Source organism: Antechinus flavipes, chromosome 1 (genome assembly GCF_016432865.1).
Source record: "Antechinus flavipes isolate AdamAnt ecotype Samford, QLD, Australia chromosome 1, AdamAnt_v2, whole genome shotgun sequence".
NCBI classification, from domain to species: domain Eukaryota; kingdom Metazoa; phylum Chordata; class Mammalia; order Dasyuromorphia; family Dasyuridae; genus Antechinus; species Antechinus flavipes.
The window spans coordinates 333,420,350-333,440,163 of NC_067398.1; the positions used below are offsets into that span (position 1 = coordinate 333,420,350).

General features: G+C 35.8%; 1 protein-coding gene across 2 annotated transcripts in view; it reads right to left on the reverse strand.

Annotated features, from left to right (window-relative positions):
• The window catches only part of NAA60 (N-alpha-acetyltransferase 60, NatF catalytic subunit), a 90,480-nt gene that overhangs the window by 45,732 nt on the left and 24,934 nt on the right, over nt 1-19,814 (reverse strand). The window contains exon 1 of one of the 2 annotated variants that reach the window (XM_051967782.1): nt 9,026-9,197. The exons of the other annotated variant lie outside the window; for it this stretch is intronic. The gene's annotated coding sequence lies outside the window, so the exon portion shown is untranslated. Of the gene's footprint in view, nt 1-9,025; nt 9,198-19,814 lie in introns of those variants that run through there. 2 annotated transcript variants of the gene reach the window in all.

Sequence of the window (19,814 nt, forward strand, 5' to 3'; positions counted from 1 at the left end):
GGGAATGGCTGAATAAATTATAGTATTTGAAAGTAATGCAATATTACTGTTTTATAAAAAAATTATGAACGAGCTGATTTTAGAAAAACCTAGAACGATTTACATGAACTGATGCTGAGCAAAACAAGCAGAATCAAGAATTCATTGTACACAGTAACAACAAGATTATGTGATGATCAACTATAAAAGACTTGGTTCTTTTCAGCAGTTCAATGACCCAAGTGCATATGAAATAATCCATTTATTGTTGAAATTGATTAATGTTTACTAATTTTGGTATACTTTTTAAAAATAACTTTTTGTTTTTATTCTTTGTTTGAAAATTAAAATAAAATGGATCTCTGCAGAGACCAGATCTTAAAAAGAAAACAAAGTACCAGGATTGGCATAAATAAAGGTAGGCAGGGGCAGCTAAGTGGCACAGTGGACAGAGCACTGGCCCTGAAGTCAGGAGGACTTGAGTTCAAATCTGGCCTCAGACACTTAATGCTGTCTAGCTGTGTGACCCTGGGCAAGTCACTTAACCAATAGCCTCAGCAAAAAAGAAAAAAAAAAAAGAAAGATAGGCAGCATGGAGTTGGTCTAAGAATCAACGTGGGTTCAGTTATAATGCATTACAGGAGGTAGCTAGTGGATAGAAGCTGGGCCTGGAGTCAGTAAGATCTGCCTCTTCAAATGTGACCTCAGACACTAGCTACATAATTACTGGCATTATTTTTACATAGCACTTTTTTTCATGAGGCAATTGGGGTGAAATGACTTGCCCAGGCAATTGGGGTGAAATGACTTGCCCAGAGTCACATAGTAAGTGTTAAGGGTCTGAGGCTGGATTTGAATTCAGAATCTCTTGATTTCAGGGCCAGTTCTCTTTCTATTGTGTTTCAAATGAAAGAAAGAGGAGATTCTTTAACTCAATTGCTACCTAGCCTTCATCCCTGAATGGGTGTGACCTCAGCCAAAGTTAGAACTGTTGAAGGTCTTAGATTAAAAAAGCCACCCCAGAGCTATCTCCAGTCATCCTGATCTATATCTTGCCTCTGGACCCAGATGGCTGTAATGGGGAAAGTAAGGCTGGTGACCTTGCAGCCCTCCCTCACTCAAATCCAACTCACATGCATTTCATGGTCCTCTTGGTAGAATAACGGACAAACCACAAAAACCTCTGTGAGTATATGACCCTGAGCAAGTATTTAACCTCTCCTTGCCTTTATCCATTAGAGAAGGAAAAGGCAAACCACTAATCCTTGCCAAAAAAAAAGTCCATAGACAGTACTGGTACATAATACAGTCCACAAAATCATGAAGAGTCAGACACAATGGAAGAACAACAATAACAAATACAGAAGAACTGTGATCAAGGCAATTTTGAGTGGATTATACCTAAAGACTTTCTATTTGAACATGATACTATATAAACACTAGACATGAGTTCCACATTCAAAAGCTAAATTCCTAAAAAGGCAAAGTGAATATGTACTATAAACAGCCTTGTGACACATTTAATAGTTATTTGTTTAACTATTTAAAAGTGGCTGAATATGATGCCATTGAAGAAAATTACTAAATTTTAGACTCAAAACCTTTTTAGATTTTAAATTTAAAGAAGAAACCTTAGTTATCATCTAGTTCAAACCTGTATTTTAGGAATGAAAAAACTAAAACCCTATGGCCATTACTTACTCAAGGCCATAAAAAAAAAATTTCATATATATAGACATATATGTATATGTATGCATCCTTCAATCAAAGAAACCTAAATTTGGTTAGAATAAAGACATTTTGATCACAGCAGAAAATAAAAATGTATATGCATAAGACAATAGATTGCCATTTTCCATTCCTATTTTCCTAGCAACTAACAGAGTATCTTAGTTGTTGGTGATTTATTAAGTTTCTTTCTCAAAACAAAATTATCATCCCAATCAGCCCAGACCACCACTAAATAAAGTTCCTAAAACAAGTTCTTCATAAAAAGGAGTAAAACACATAGAAAAGTATACCCTGAAAAACAAATGATTAAATTATGTGCCACAAGATGTATGTAGGAAGGAAAAGTGTAGCTTATATTTGATAATCTGAAGAAAGTAGTCACTGAATAATTAAAGCTAAACAAAAATGACACTGGTATGAAGACTAGTGACCATGTGTTGTTTAAACTCCCTGAAAAGAATTTTTTTCAGAGGACAATAGGAGGAAAAAAAACAAACATGTCAAATATTTTACAAGGTGAAAATTGTATTTCTAATAAGTATGTTCAGAACAGCAAATGTTTTCCATTCTCTATGCTTGCCTAAATAATAGCTCTGGAACACAAAGCACTAATTGCTCCTAACTACATAAAAAGGTTTAATATTTGATTTTTAATGATGTGAGTCATGGATATAGAATAGAAAAAGTGAAAGATTAACTTGTTTATTTACTTAATATGTAGCTTAGAATACCAGAAAGAATGTGAATTGAAAGTCAGAGTATCTACATTTAAATAAATCTCATTCTGCAAAAGTCTAACAACTTTGGGCAGGTCACCTTCCTCAATCAGTACTACAGTTTCCTTATCTGCAAAGTGAGCAGGCAGGCCAGATAATCTCTAAAATAGTCTTTTACATTCATTGCCTTTTCATATTAATGAAATTATTCTTTCCAAGGTTTCAATGACTTTGGAAAGGATAATTTCTTTGCAACATTCAACACTTAACCAGTCCATTCCTTTTTTTTTTTAAAGTCCCTTCTTGATAATTCTCTCTCCCTTCTCCTGCATTCTGTAAATAGGACAATGTTATTTTTCTTCTTCTCCCTTTCTAACCGCTTTTAGTATCCTAGACCTCAACTTCTTAAAATGTGGCTCTCTACCACATATGGGATGTTGTAACTAAATGTGGGCATAAACAAAGTATGATTACCAGTGAATGTTTGACTTGAATACTTATTTTATATACCAAGGTCACATAAACATTTCTTGGACGGGAAAAAGCTTAAGAAGCCCTGTCCTAAACAATTCTCCTACCCCTTAAAGATGGGCATGTCTCAAGGTCATAGTAGACCCTCTTCTTGAACTCTTTACTGGAGATATGATTTCCAATGCTTCAATCCTTCCCCTCCCCTTATCCCAGCATTTTAATTGAAAATTAAATTGCGGCTTTTAACAAAGCCACAGCCAAATCCAGTGATATCTCTATAGGTACAAACATATTTGTACCCCAAAGAGATCAAAAGAATGAGGAAGAGGACTCATGTACAAAAAATTTTTAGAGTATTCCTTTTTGTAGTTACAAGGAACTCAACTAAAGAAGTGCTCTTTATTTGGGAAATGACAACAAATTATGATAAATGAATGTAGTGGGATATTGTTGCAACATGAAAAATGAAACAGATGGTAATAAAGTTAGGAAGACTTGTATGAATTGATGCAAAGTGAAATCAGCAGAAACAGAAGAACAAGTTATATGATAACAGCATCATCAAATGACAGCTTCGAAATAATTTAAGATTCTAATTAGTCCAATGACTGCTCATCACTCCAGAGAATCACTGATGAAATGTGCAGCTCACTTTTTGACTGAGTGGTGATAGACTTAAGAGTATAGAAAAAGTCTGACTTTTGGATAGTGCCAACATGGGAATTTGTTTTGCTTTACTATGTGTGGCTGTATTGCCTTTTTCTCACCATAGTTTGATGAGGTGGGAGGGAAAGACTTACTTTTTTGTTCACTTAGAAAACCATGTGTATTTGTGCATCTTTCATATATGCACGTGCCTGTGTGTGTAAATATGTATGTGTGTGTGTATCTTTATAAGTGTGTTTGTGTGTGAGAATATTGTTAGTTGAAGCCCCCCAAAAAATAAAATTAAAGTGATTTTTTAAATTTCTTAACTAATTTCCAAATTGTGTAAAGTGCGATACAGTAAAAAGGACACACTGCCTATTAAGTTTTTAATATGAAATGTCTAATCCTTTTATATCAATGAAATTTTTTTAAAATTTTAAAGAAAAGTTTATAGCCAAATATTTGCAGTTTCCTGCTAGATAATTCCACCCTGTTGGCATTTCAAAACTAAAATTATCTCCTTAAAACCAGGTCTTTCTCTCAGGTACTCAGGATTGTAACCTTTCTGATCATCCACTTCCTGATAATCATTTGTATTCTACCTCTGAAATATCTCTAATTTTTCTCTTACTAAATTATACTTCTAGAACCAAGCCAGTTCAGCTAGTCAATCAACTTGCATGTGTTAAATGTTTGTTTTGTATGTGTCAGGCCCTAATGAGAAACACTGAGCTCAAGCCTTCATCTCTTCTTAGCTATACAAATAATAGCCTCCTAAATGGTTTTCTTGCTCAATTTCTTCCATCTCCAAATTAAGCATCAAAATGCTGCACTTGTAATCCTTATAAATACATCACTACCACTATGACTGTGTCATGGGGAGGAAGAGTGGCTTAGTGAAAAGACTAAACTTATGTTACAAGAACTGAAAAAACAACTTCTCTGGGTGTCAGTTGTCTCACTTGGAATATGAGAGGATTGGACTATATGATACTTAAGATCCCTTTCAGCCTAAATGCTCAAAAACCTTCATGGCTCCCTACTAATCCAACCATTACTTTACCTGTCCATTAGTGGCATGTCACACTCCTGTTCACATACTCTTGAGAAACTTATTTATCATGAGTTATAGACCTTTTGGATTCAAGTACTCCAGTTTTTAGTCACTACTTGGAGCATCCTTTTATTACCTTCCCCAACCATATGGTTTTCCTCCTTCTAAACTCTCCTCAAGCTTCTGTCTCCTTCTAAAAGCCCAATAATTTGTTCTGCTATTTACTACTCAAGAATCCAAGACAAAATTATCCTACTATGAACATAACAACTGATGATTACATATTACTTTTTTGCATGTAGATAGTGGAAAGAACAATAGATCAGGCAACACACCCCAGTAGATCAATGTCACATAAACTATTTTGCCTATTACATGCACAGATTTATCCTGAGATTGTTGATATCATTGCTTCAGGTAAAATTAGGCACCCAACAGCCTAAATGCTTTGAAGTCTAAGCAAATTCTCATTTAAGCATAATTATATTTTACCATAGTAAATTCTCACTACACATGAGAATTTTTTACATCTAGTCAGTTCATAAACATACTGTTGCTAAGCAGCTTTTATATATTATAGCCAAAGATGTCATTATGAACAACTATTTATTATTTTTTGTGTGGGAGTATCTAAAATAAATATTGTACTAAATTCATGTCAAATTAGAACTGACACAGACATACAAAAAATCTGTAACCTAGGTTTTTAAAAAATGGACAAACTCTTAGCTATGAAATACTGGGCAAGTCACTTAACCCCAACTGCCTCACACAAAAAAAAATAAACTATTACTAAATTCTAGAGATATACTTTAAAAACCCTTTATTAATCATCATGTTTTTATCCAACATCTAAGATCCACATCCCTGACCTCAGAATTATAACGTAGGAAGGATTCTAAAACAACTTATTCTGACCTTGCTACCAACTCTAAGGATTTAAAAGCAAAATGCTTTTAATTGGCTTCATAAAAATATATTGTTTGATCAAAACAATACTTGGGGGTAGCTAGTTTCACGACAAGAATGAAGACAAAAGTAAAATGATAGAGGAACCCTTAACAGATGGAGGCTCAAGCACTTGTTCAAACTGTCCCTAAACCTCTGACTTGCACATTGAAAATTGGCTATATGAAAACTTGCAAAATGTCAAGACCGTTAGATTAGACCAGCATATATTAATGATATTATGGGAAAATGATGCTACCCAGGATAAGACCTGGTAGGGGACAATGGTTTTATGTTTGAGATCCTTGTTGAGATACTCCAAGGTCAATAAAGGAAAGAACTATTTGGACTTTTTTCTTAGAAAACATCATTTCCTTTATTTTCATTCCAGCTAATATAAAATCTCGAAATAAGGTACAATTACCATATGCTGGAAAAGAGAATAATAGAAAGAAGTAAATTTGGGGTAGAATAATGTAATGAGCAAAGTATTAGATTTGAAGTCAGAAGATCTGACTTCAAATCCTAGCTTTGTTGCTTACTATATATAATAAGCCTGGACTCTTAACCCCTCTCTACTTCAATTTTTACATTTATAAAATGAAGGGGGCCAAAATGGATATATTAAATTTACTTCCAACTCTGAATCCTATTTTACCAGGGACATAGCTGTTCACTGGAAAGATTATCCCCTCTTTTGACAGAAAAGACATAAGTTGATATAATGGGAAATGCCCTGGATTCTAAATCAGAAGAGCTAGTTTGAATGCCAATTCTGAGTGACCTTGAACAACTCACTTTATTTCTGACATTTAATTTCTTCATTTATAAAAATAAGTATTATGATACTCACAAATTACTTTACAGGGTTGTTATAAAGAATTCTTCGGTAAAGGGCTACAGGGAGGGGAGTTGATATCAGTTTCATGGTTTCCAATAATTAGAATTGCAATTAGCTCACCATAATTCCATAATGTACTTTATTGGATTTATTCTATGGCCTCAAAGAGATTCACTCCAGTTTCTGTACTTGAAGTTAGAAGGCTTAAGTTTTATAGTCTAGGCTCTACCATTAACTAGCTATGTGGGTAAACATTTAATACATGTAAAATGCTACACAATTGTCAGTTATTATAGTTGGCCATGTATTCTCAAAGTGAATTCAATATGATTAAAATATATTCTTTTTTATGTACAGTTTCCTTTCAAATTCTTTTTGGATCAATGCTATTCAAAAGCTTCAACACTTTCAGCACTCACATGCTTTTATCAGAAACAATGTTCTATTTCTATATGCTGAATCTTAGAAGTCACATTTTTTTTCAGCCCAATCTGTTAAGAATCAAATCAGAACGGTTTTATGCTCATTCCACTTGCAATAAATGAACTGTTCTTAATGTATACCTTTTAAATTGGCTATATCATTAAGCATTTCAGTCTCTTTTTGCAAAGATCAGGTTAAATAAAATTATACTGAAAGAACCTACTCTACTAAATCTGGTATAAACCAAGAACACAAGAAATTAATAAAATAATACTGCCTAAGAACTTGGCAGAGGAAACTAATCTACATGATAGTTCATTTTCATGTTTATAGTGGAACAAAGTTCTTAAAGAAAAAGAAATTCTATGCCTGAAAACATGGGTCCCTCAAAATAGTCTAGTTCACTCCCCTCATTTTTCAGGTGAGGAAACAGATTCACAGAGTTAATATATCTGGTGGTATGACTCCTAATATTTTTTCATCACATTCCTTGATTTGAGACATAAGTTTCAACACTCTTGCCTCCTACCACATACCTCCTTTGAGATTTTTTACAAGTGCTGACAAAGAAAACTTCTTATGAATTTCAGGCCTCTCTCAGTTCCCTTAGAAATAGCTCATTTTAATCAGTAAGTACCTAGAATTCTAGAATCATGCAAGTCCTTCCAGCAAATCTAAAAATTATGCAGAAAGAATAACATATACAACAACTATTATTTTAAAGATGACTAAAATAAAGGTAAACTGATTTAACAAAAAATAAAAATTTTCTCCTTACACGGAAAAGATCAATAAGAAAGGGATGGGAAACGGAGAGGTGAATATTTAAAGAAATTATTACCATGTAAAAATGAGCATCAATATATTTTTTAAATTAGATGTGAAGACTAAAGAATCCTATTTCCAAAGGCAGAAATATATACCGAGTTAGGCAAAGTGTTTTCTTGTTTTTTTTTCACATCCTCTCTCCATTACCAGAAAACATTTTATTCTATAATGCTTACAGATTACCTGGAGAAACAGACCCATATCAGGCAGAAAACTAAAGCAGAACTGCAATCTACAAGGTATGAGTTCCAGCTAGTTTTAAGTTTCACAAACAACTCAACTGCTGCTTCACTATCAAGCTCTTGGACTGGAGTTTTAATAAGGGATCTTTCTATTCAGAAAAATGATATAATCTCACCTGCACACACAAAAAAGGTCAGATGTTCTAGTAATTAGTAATTATTAGTAATCTAGTAATAATTAATTCTATTCATTTATTTCACCAGAAAGTTTTAATTTACTTGTACAGTATTCTATTCCTATATTATCCCCAATTACGTAAATACATTCTCTGTTCAATAGAATGACAGTAAAACAAGATTCTGCACTGGCATTAAACTTGTGGTAGCTGCTAAGGTGAACTTTTTAACTGGCTCCTAAACTCGCTCAAAGAAAATTTACTTTTTCCAAAGAGAGCCCAACTTTCAGGATTCCACAGAAATAGCTTACCCTAGCTTACTCTCGAACTTCAGGCTCTCTACCTCAAAAAACCAACCTGTGTCTGGATCCCAACGCTCCGATGTTCTGAATTACCTCCCCTCCCCAAGTAAAACACCTACACACACTCCTCTCACATTCCCCCTCCCCCAAGCCCCCTAATCTACCATTTAATCAGTTCAATTCAGCAAACATTTATTAAGTTCCCACTGCATGCAGAACACTGAGCTAGGCACTGGAGGCAAAGCAAAGTTCAGACGAAGGCATATTTCAGTCTCTAAATGAGTTTATATCTAATACACAAATAACTACAATACGAATCCCACAGGCTAAGCATAGAAGAGGTGCAAGCAAAGTGCTTTGCGAGGTGAGGGGTGAAGGCTTATCAGAGACCAGCAGGGAAGATGATTTCCCAACCCTCACAAGTGACAGCTGGACTCCCGCTTATGCCAGGCTCCCATTTTACAACCCGGACTTCCCGGTCACCCCCACCCCCGAACGCTGCCCCCATCCTCTAGCCCCTCTCAGAAGTCCGCTCCCCGCAAATTCCCCAAGCTCCCCGTTTTTTCCTCCCTCCCGCCGCCTCCGATTTCCCTCCTCCTAGCTGCCTCCCCCAGGCAGCCCTCCATCCCCAATCCCCACCCCCACCCCCACCCCAGCGCTTCAGTCCCTCCTCATTCCACGCTGGGCCCTCTCCCCCACCGTCCCCACCACCTCGGCGGATCTAACCTTGTTGGGGAGCCGGCGGCCGGGAAGGGGGAGCTTCTAGAGCATCCTGGGGGCGACGTAGCGTCGCAAGGAAAGCAGCCACAGCCGGTGCGGGCGTTGTTATGTAACCGGCAGGAGCTCCGGCCGACGAAGCCGGCGAGCAATTAACACTTCCGCCTCCCGCGCCCGACGGCGCAGCAAATAAAGCTTATAGGCTACTAGGCAGTCGCGTGATGTGGCTGCGGTCCCGCCCAGATCCCGCCCCTCCGAGTCGCTGCCCCCGCCGCCATCTTGGAAGTGGGAAAGGCAACCCGACAGATTGACGGCTTACAGAACCACGTGTGCAAGAGACTGGAAACGGTCCAGCCCTCTGGGCTACTGTCTAGTAATTGATCAACCCGGCCCATCCTGCACAAGTCGGGCATGTGATCCGCGACCCTCAAGTTTTCGTACAGTGGCTGTTCCGCTCATTGGCCAAACTCTTTTTAGGTAGCATGCTCTAACTCTGACGCTAATGAATTACTGTTTTGGATTCTTTACTATCTTCATACTTCGGGGTAGTGAGATGGCTTTGTTCTGTCACAGTGATTACTCCTTAATCGACCGGTCGCTTTTCATTTGCTTTTACTCTTCACCGAAGAAATCCATTAGGATCTCATTTTACTCCCAGGGAAGCAGTTAGTTGGCCTAAATATTTTGGGCTAATAATTATAATAATGGGAAACATCTGTGTAGCAATTTAATAGTTTTAACAAAAATTTTTATATACATTAACTTAAAAGATAGCTTTGTTCTCTTTGACCCTAAAAGTCAAGAAAGGAGTTAATTACAAGAAGGCAGACTTTTAGATCACTATAAAGATGCACACTCAATGTATGCAATCTCATGAATTATAAATTTCCTCCAAGATGCACACTGCAACCTATCCTATGCAGCTCTTATCTTCCCATAAATTCTCCACATCAGTTATATTTTTTCATTCCATAAAACAATATAAGGAAATACTTCCTAAGAATTCAAGCTCTCAAAGGGTATTAGTGGGTTGCCCTGAATTGTTCCTTCTGTAATCCTTTTTTCACTAATCTATTGGTTCCTTTCCTATAGCTACAAACAGGTCCAAGTCATCCCCATCCTTAAAATTAAATTTCACTAAGACAGCACCATTTTCTTTGTGAAAATGAAATAACTAATGATTTTACTAATCACTTTGACTTACTGGAGCTTCCTTATTATCCAGACAAGGCCTGTCTGACCTAGGAATCAGAACCAGCGAAGCAACAAATAAAACTAAGCATTCCTCAAGCTGGGAATATTGGAAGTTCCTTGTGGTATTGGTATACTGAATCCAGAACTCACTCTACTAAGCCAGAAAACCAACTCAGACTAACTAATTCATGTCGACTCCCAGTTCTGAAAAACAACCCAGCCCAGGGGTGTTCTGCTAAAACCACTATGGAACCACCCCCACCCCACCTCTGACCTGTGTTTTTTGCCTTGATAATAGGATCAGACCACTATGCCATTACACCCTTGACTCCACCCCATTAGGTGATTTTTATTTTTATAATCCCTAATGCATATGCCCAACCTGAACTCAGTTCTAATTGTGCTCCCATGTAGACATGTCTGCCTTCTTAAAGAGAAATCAACCCATGGATACAACTTGTCTTTCTTAGACCAAACTTTGGGGGGGAAACTTATTCTATATATCTCCTTTTCAGAGCCAAATTCTAGGAAAACTTCCTTGTTACCTCTACCGGCTGCTTTTCAATGTTGTCACTTAATCAAGTTGCTCTGTGGGGCAGGGATTACAAAGTTCCCTTCACCACTACACAACCAGCTTCCTATTGTTATGTAACAAACCTAGAAAGCTGCTGCTTCTTTGGAATAAATGTCTTGCCTAGGGTCACACAGATAATTAATGGCATATTTGAGAAAAGATTTAAACTCAGGATGGTACTCTATCCACTAGCTGCCCCCTTGGTTCTTAAATATACTAACAGTAATAAAGTCATAGGTCTTTGTTTAGCACTTCTGTTATCAATGACTCAGGGTCCTCTCTACATTTCAATTATTCTTCTAAATGTTTTCTCATACTTACAGATTTCCTGTTTCCTATTCCCACATTCATTTTCAGTAGCTAGACATGAGAAAAAAACAAACAGAAAAACCAACTTCCTTTACTAGTTAAATTATGTATCTTATTTTTAAAAAGATAATACAAATGAATAAATATTAAATGCATAAATAAAGAGGAAAGTATTTAAATTTTGCACAAATAACATTTACTAAGATTTGCATTATACTTCACAGTTTATAAGCTGCTTTGCCTAAAGTTGGAACCTTACAAGAATCCTATATGAAGTGGGTATTTCTGATATTACTGTCAGTTGATGTTGTCGTAATATAGAGTCTAGGGAAGAAAGCATTAATTTTAAGGTCCCCTGATCTTAGGGGTCTTCTGTTCTAACAATAAGTCAGTGATTCTAAGTCCCCAGTGCTCAACCTGAAAATTCTAGTCTTCTGGTCTCAGATAATTCCACAAATCAAACTCCTGAAATAATAATGAATAGACTACTCCTCAGTTCATTGCTGACTGTCAAATAACCTGTTGGTCAATGATAACCAAATTCCAGAGATCACTCCTTGGTCCTACCTCTGGGCCACAAAATTAGCATATCTATAATTTTAGAACTAGATAAATGCGTCTCCTTGTTTCTGTTCCTTTGCTAAATTTTCTTAGAATTTAGACTGCTTCAATGGCATTACAATTACAATAAACTTTGCCCTTTGACTTGGAGATGGATTCAAGCCTGAAAATTCTTTTGAGACATCTTACAATACTGATCTGTGACCCCAGACTTTTGGGGTCCCCCCTTCTGAACTTCAACATTTGGTGGTCCAGTATGGGGAGAGTCTGACCTCTCCTGGCTTGATTCCCTCCTCATCAAGATAAGCCCTCCATTTTTTTCTTCCTCAATCCTATAGCTGGGGCACCCCAAGCCACTGGAAGGTTTGTCTTGCTACATGCTCAGCAAGTTGTCCTTGACTGGGGATGCCCAAACTGGGAAATTCTTGCAATTTTTGGCAAAGTTAACTTTTGCCACTCTTTCACCTTTTCTGGGATGCTGGGGAAGTGCTATAAGATAGCTTTTGGCAAAGATGGGACAATCCTCATTCATGTCATTTTGTCTGGGTCTGCATCTTTGTGCAGAATGTCTGTCATATTTGTTCTGTGAGCTAGATTTTGTTACCCGAAAAGATTTAAAATGCAACTAACAAGAAAAAAGACCTCTATGCTGTAGTTAGAATGCTGGGAAAAGCCTAAATTTTTCCTGCAGACTTCATCTCTGGCCAAGCTGGGGGGCCACACACAAAAAAATCAGCTGATTAAAATTAAATAACATCTTAGCAGATTCTCCAAGTTTTGAGCAGTGATTAAGAAGTTTGGCAATTAGTCATTTTAAAATTGCAAATAAAATTCCTGAAACATTAGGAATAATTCCAGGAATTTACCCTATTCTAGAAGAAAAGAAAAAGGAAAAACCAATTAGGTAAATAGCAGCTTTTTGCTAACATTCTTGTGTTGTCCAAACACTCCCGCGACTCTTCTCTTGTCTGAAGTCTCCCTTCTGCTTCTTTGGGAAAGCACCTCAGGAGATATTAAGGGACTTTCTCCACTCCCAGAGTAGTCCTGAGTGTATCTCAATTGTGGGGATTGCTAACAAGATCAATATAGCCAACTATTAGTTGTTTGGGGTTCACCTAAACTTGTGTTTTGGGTTCCTTGATGTTTTCGTTTCACCTAAATTTTACTGGATGTTTAGTTACTAATATCTATCTCAATCTCTCTTATTTTCAAATTTCCCTCTTGGCAAATTTGTTTAATTATGTATGTCATTATGTATGGACATCCTTGCCAACCTTCCAGATCCCAGATGAGATGGTTTGTCGCCCTCTATCAAATGACTTCGTTTCCTTTGTAAACTATTTGATATTTTAACATTAATTTATTATAGCAATTTAAAGTTATTTAAGAATTAAAATATTTTTCTAGGATTTCAAGCTATATAATGGTAAGAAAAGCTTATTAAGTTGTGGGGCAGCTAGGTGGAACAATAGTCCTGAAATCAGTAGGAACTGAGTTCAAACCTAACCTCAGATGTTTAAATAACTGTGTGATCCTGGGCAAATCACTTAACCCCAGTTGCCTTACCAAAGGGAAAAAAAAAGTTGTAATAGAAAGAATATGAGGCTTGGAAAAGATGTAATAGCTAGGATGGAATCATGTACATTTGGGAATAGAAGCAGTTTATATACAGCAATAGGGAAATGGCAGAACATTCTAATGAAATACTCTCAAGCAGGAAGTATATATCTCCATCTTAAATGGTAAATATAAGTGAAAGCACAGTAAAACCAATATAAAGGATTGGGGGGGGGGGAGGAATGTTTCAGAACATTAAAGATTGTCTAGAACTGAGAAATTTTGGAAGACGGGATTAAGACAAGAAGTTGAAATTATGTAGGGAAATGATTAAAAGGAAAAGTGTCAGGAAAGCCAGTTTTAAAGAAAAGAGTGATAAATTTTAAATTATTCTAAATTCTCTTATTGGGAAAATGGTGATGAAGTGATGGTGACTCCTGTGAAACAATACAGGGATAATGATACAGGTCTAACTTTCATATCACTCAGCTGAACCTGTCATACTTGGGGTTCTTATGCTCTTTCCAGTATCCTTGACATTTGGAGTAGGTTCATTCCAGAGGAAACTGGGCCTCTGGTGGTAGGGGGTTCACTTTTCGCATACCCACTGATTCAATACATTTCCCAGTTTTCTGGAAAATTTTAATTTTAGCAAATTAGATTATTATGCCACTGGAATCTTGAACTCTGTTCCCTGGAATATGGGTTCTAATAGATAATCTTTGATTTCATCTTGTCCCAAACCAGCTCTCTACTCCACTTCCCAACCATCTTCATATCATGTTGTCTCATACATACCTTTTCTGTCCCTACCCTTTTCAACTTTCCATTTTATAGTATCGTCCTCCATTAGAATATAAGCTTCTTAAGTGCAGGATTAACTTGCTTTCTTGTTTTTGTGTTCCCAGTATTAGGACAATGTCTGGCATATGGTATTTAATAAACACTTTTTCTACCTGTAAGTCATAGAAGCAGAGAGAAGAAACAATTTCAATATGACAAGGATATAACAATTTCAATATGACAAGGCATGAAAGCAAATGAGTATTTATTAGACTCTTCCTATGTGCCAGGCACTGTGCTAGGTCCTGGGAATACAAATACAAAAGGAAAATAAAAAGTGAAATTATCTTTGATCCTTCATGTATCTTGAAGGAAGGATGGGGGGAATTTTTTTACTAAATGTAAATTCCTCCACAAATTTTTATATTATTCTAATGCAGAGGTAGACATTTTTTGTTTCATTGATCACTTCATCAAGATGGAAAAGCCTTATAGACCCCCTTCTCAGAATGTTTTTAAATGCATAAAATAAAAATATCAAGAAAACCAATTATATTGGAATATAGTTATCAAAATATTTTTATAAATTAAGTTCATAGGTCCCAGATTAAGAAAGCCTGATGAAATGTGTTTTACATATTCTACTTCATATAATTCATAAATGCAACATCTCATGCAAAATTGCCATATTATGATATTATAAACTCTTTGGAGGCTGAATATTGAGCTGGAAATGTAAGCAGAAATACTAGGACTGAAATCTATTTTTAATCCAAACCAATCTTTTTTTTTTTTTTTTTTTTTTTTTTTTAAGGCATTTGGGATTAACTGACTTGCCCAAGGTCACTCAGCTAGGAAGTATTACTTATTTGAGGCCAGATTTTAACTTAGGTCCACCTGACTTCAGGGCTGGTGCTCTATCCACTGGGCCACCTAGTTGCCCTAAACCAATCATTTCCCCACTATTCCAAGATGCCTTTTGATAGTGAAAGGATTATGAGATGGTTGCAATAGTCCAGGTAGGAATCAGGGGTCCTCAAACTTTTTAAATAGGGGGCCAGTTCACTGTCCTTCAGACTGTTGGAGGGCTGGACTATAGTAAAAACAAAAATTTTGCCTTGTGGGCCTTTAAATAAAGAAACTTCATAGCCCTGGGTGAGGGGGATAAACGTCCTCAGCTGCTGCATCTGGCTCACAGGCCATAGTTTGAGAACCCCTGACAAAGACGATGTTTCACAAAATCTCAAAGTATGAAGGTATCTCAGAGGTTATCTAGTCTAACTCATAACTGAGGTGTAGTCTTTATAATCTCTGGAATATCCTTATCCCAACTCCTAATCACAGTGATGAATATGACTTCCCCCAGATTAAGGCTACATCTTTCCCTCAGAGATCTAAGATATCCTTGAAAGGTTGAGATAGCTTTCTAATGCTGGCAGCTAAGGCTTCATTCTAGTATCTTTTCTTCAGTATCAGTTGATTTTTACCATTAGTAACTTCCTTATAACCTTACCATTAATATCTTCCTTATAACCTATAACCTCCAGCACCCTAGTATTTTTTAGTCAGATAACATAAATTGGCTTTTTAGAAAGGTCAGTCAGGTAGTGCAGTGATAGACTTCATGGTCTGGAATGAGGAAAATCCATCTTCCCGAGTCTGGCCTCAAATTTACTAGCATGTGACCCTGGGCAAATCACTTAATCCTGTTTACCTCAGTTTTTCAATCTGTAAAATGAACTAGAAAAGGAAATACCAAACCACTTAAGTATTTTTGCCAGAAGAATCCCAAATGGGGTCGTGAAGAATTGGACACAACTGAAAAACCACTAAATATTTATTGAGATTATATTATATAGCAAGGATAGAAGATACAAAGTATTTCCCTCCAACTTTCTGGGGCACATTCTCCCATTTATCATCATTCTAGACTCTTGATTCAATGATCAAAGATTTTACTCAGCAAGTCTTGAATAATGTTACATACACAGTGAAAGTCAATTGATTGAGTCAATCAAATAACTCCCTCTTAAAATAACTGCCAAGACCTAAATCCTAATACCTTTGTCAAACGAGAACACATTTTAATTGAACTAACCATATGTGTGAATTAGATTTGAACGAGGCCTGAACATTTCCATTCAATTAAGAAATTTCATCTAGGTATAAGCAGAAAAGATATCCTGATTGATTGAGAAATTTGATGATGGCTTGTGTTAAACTAGGGAACTAACTTGGAATATAGAAGTCTGTAGCCAAACCTCATTCTCAGCTTCCTCCCTTATCAAGTTGGTCAGAAGAACAACTTAGAACTTTGGAGGTTTTTAGACCTCCTGTTGCTATCCTAGCATTAATCCCAGAGAGAAATGATGTGTATGTAGTAATGATATATAGATATGTATAATGATGACAAATAAGATACTAACTCTAAAAATCAATTGATAATGAGAAAAAGATACTAGAATGGCAGTCTTATTGTATTGTGAGACTAAGTCAGAATGGATATGATAAAGAAAAAAAATGGATATAGAAAAAAAAAATGCAGGAAAGAAGCTATGTCCTATCAGAGGGGAATATCTTAGGGATTCCAATAAGAGGATTTCCAGGAACTGGTAACCCCTTTACCACATGTAATCTCTAGCTTTTTTCTTAAGGTTGTATATGTACTGATGTGAGAGCGTGTCACACAAACTTTTGCCAGAATATTCTGTACCAACAATGCCACTATCGTAAATATCCATTTCTGCATGCTGATGAGGTCTGGCTGGTTAAGTGATCTCACTGATAATCATGGAGGAAAGTACATGAGTACTGGCTCATTAGCCATAGTATTAGAAAGGTAATCATCTCAGTGCTACTCCCCTGAATTCTAACAGGACATGTAATAGCTGTCCCATAGACACCCAGTCTGCCAGCTTGACAGGAAGTTAGGATAGCTGTCTTAGTATAAATATTGAATACAAAATTTAGGATCTGAGGCACTTTATCATCTAGAAGAGATATAAGACTTGTAAAAAGATCTGAGTGCAGCTAGGTAGCGCAGTAGATAGAGCACCAGCAGTGAAGTCAGGAGGACCTGAGTTCAAATCTGATCTTAGACACTTAACACTTTCTAGCTGTGTGACTCTAGGTAAGTCACTTAACCCCAATCACCTTAGCAAAAAAGAAAAGAAAAAAGACATAAAAAGTTCTTGTAAGTTTCTTCCCTGGCTCCTATGTTTTCTCAGATGAGTCTTCCTTATTAATAAAACATGCTACTCTGTCCTTATCTTTTGTTTGTTTTAAAAAAGGGTATATCTTTGCAGCAATATTTTCCAGCTAGTTCTTGATGGCATCAAATATCAGTAGTACTTCTTAAATACTTACACATGATGTTATTGATTTAGGAATTTTCTCCAACAATGTCCATAGCTGTCCATCTGTGCAATTCTTTCCCATGGTCTCACAAAAGTTTGTTACAGGGAGTTTAACGTAATAGAACCCCTTCTCACTTTTTCCAGATATCTTGTGGATATATCAGGTAAATATTTTAGCTATTCTCTTGTCATTCTTTCCTCTTGTTACCTGACCAGCTTATCTTTTCTAGCATACAATTTCTTGAAGTCCTGCTTTATAAATGTTCTTCTTCAGATTTCCTTGTGGATTATATATTGGACTTGTTCACATCCATCATGTGCCTCTCCACTGCTGTCCATGTGATATTCATTTCAGTTCTTCAGAAGTAGTGGTGTTCCATGTCTTGCTCCCATTTAGCAACACTACTATAGTATTAGTATGGGGAAAAAATAACTTTGCTTGTGCATAGCTTGGGGCCAATAAAGAACAAACCTTTCCTATTCAATTTCAGGCCTAACTTGTTAGATAATCTCTATAGATTGTATATCCAAATTCATATTAAAATCTGCTCAATAGAGTGTCTTTATCCACTTGGTCTTCCATTTAAGAGTTACATTTTTTTTTCTATTTGTCAAGATTTTCCATTTAAAAACTTCTTATAACCTGTCCAGGTCCTTCCTTCTCATTAAAAAAAAAAAAAAAAAATTTCTTCAGTCTTTTCACAGATTATGATGTGGATGAATAGGTCAATTGGTCCAAATTATTCATTACAGGTCCCTTCCAGAAGGCTCTGTAATGTTATTGTAATCACTGCAATGTGATTTTCAAACAGAAGAATATGGAAGACCACAATCCATAGGCAATTTCTTTCTGATCTGGAATCTATTTTTGGTCCCCTTCATCACAGTGGTAAATACCTTTGGTAAGCACACATCTCCCTGTTTAATGTCTATCTTGATGTTTATATCAGAATTCTCTTTGTTCATGATTGCTACATGAGTGTTTTATATTTATACATAAATTTCCAGCGTTATGAATCAAATTACTCGCTTCTTTCTTGGATTTTTGTCATTTGTGAACTTATGTATGCCTCAATTGTTATTCTTCCTACATTGTAGCTACTCTATGGGATACCATTTAGTCAATATATATACTTTTATAAGATCAAATGAAATACTAGACACAAAGTATCTGTTACATATACATAAGCTATTATTATTATTAATATCTTTTCCAGTAATAAGCAGAATGTATTTCATATAGAAGATACTTAATAAAGTATAAACAAATGAATTAAATCTTTTGTTCAGAACTTAGACAGCACTAACCTCCATGAAGCCAAATTTCCATGTTCCTGGTAGTTGAGAGTCAATTTTCCTAGACATTCTACTACAGGCAGATTTTTATTACATAATAAAATAGAATATGACAATCAACAAGTATACAATAAGCAAGTATTTATTAAGCACCTTCTATGTGCCAGGCACTGTATTAGGTACTGGGGATAAAAAATAAAAATGAAACTGGACTTGTAAATCAAAAAACCTGAATTCAAAAAACATCCTCAGATACTTACTCTGTGAGCCTGGGAAAGTCATTTAACTTCTCTCTGTCCCAGTTTCCTTAGCTCTAAAATGTAGATAATTATATTACTTACTTCTCAAGATAGTTGTGAGGACCAAATGAGATAATATTTGTAAGTGCTTTGCAAACTTTAAAACACTAAATAAATGCTAGTTAATACTATTATTATTCAAGAAACATATAATCCATCAGGAGAGAAAACAGTTATATATATGTAAGTATATACAAAATAAGTCAATCACAATAAGGGAAGGTGAAAAATACAAGCAATTGGGAAATCAGGAAAGTTGATTTAAGAGGCAGCATTGGAAATGCACTAAGGAAGAGATTATAGCTTCTAAAAGATGAAAGTGAAAAAGGTAAACATAATACTATGCAGCAACTGAAAAAAGAAAAACCTTTTTTTGCCATGAGAATCAGAAGAACTGAGATTAAAGGATGGGTAGAATTTCAAAAGGTAGAGATGGAAGAAGGTACTGAACAAAATGATTTCCAGAAATAGGGAATAGACTGTGAAAAGACTGAAGAAATTTTTTTTTTTTTTTAATGAGAAGTAAGGACCTGGGCAGGTTATAAGAAGTTTTTAAAGGGAAAATCTTAACAAACAGAAAAAATGTAATTATTAAATATAAGAATACAATAGGGAAAGCCCTAGATTTAGAGTCAAGACAGTTTAAGTTTGAATTCTGATTCTGCCATTTATTGGTGGAAGTTTTGGTTATTTTATTTTTCCAGTTACATGTAAAGATAGTTTTCAAACTTCATTTTTGTAAGATTTTGAGTTCCAAATATTTTTTCTCCTTCTTTCCCTTACCATCCCCCTCCCCTCAAGAGAGCAAGCAATCTGATACAGGTTATATATACAATCATTTGAAACATATTTCCATATACATTATCTCT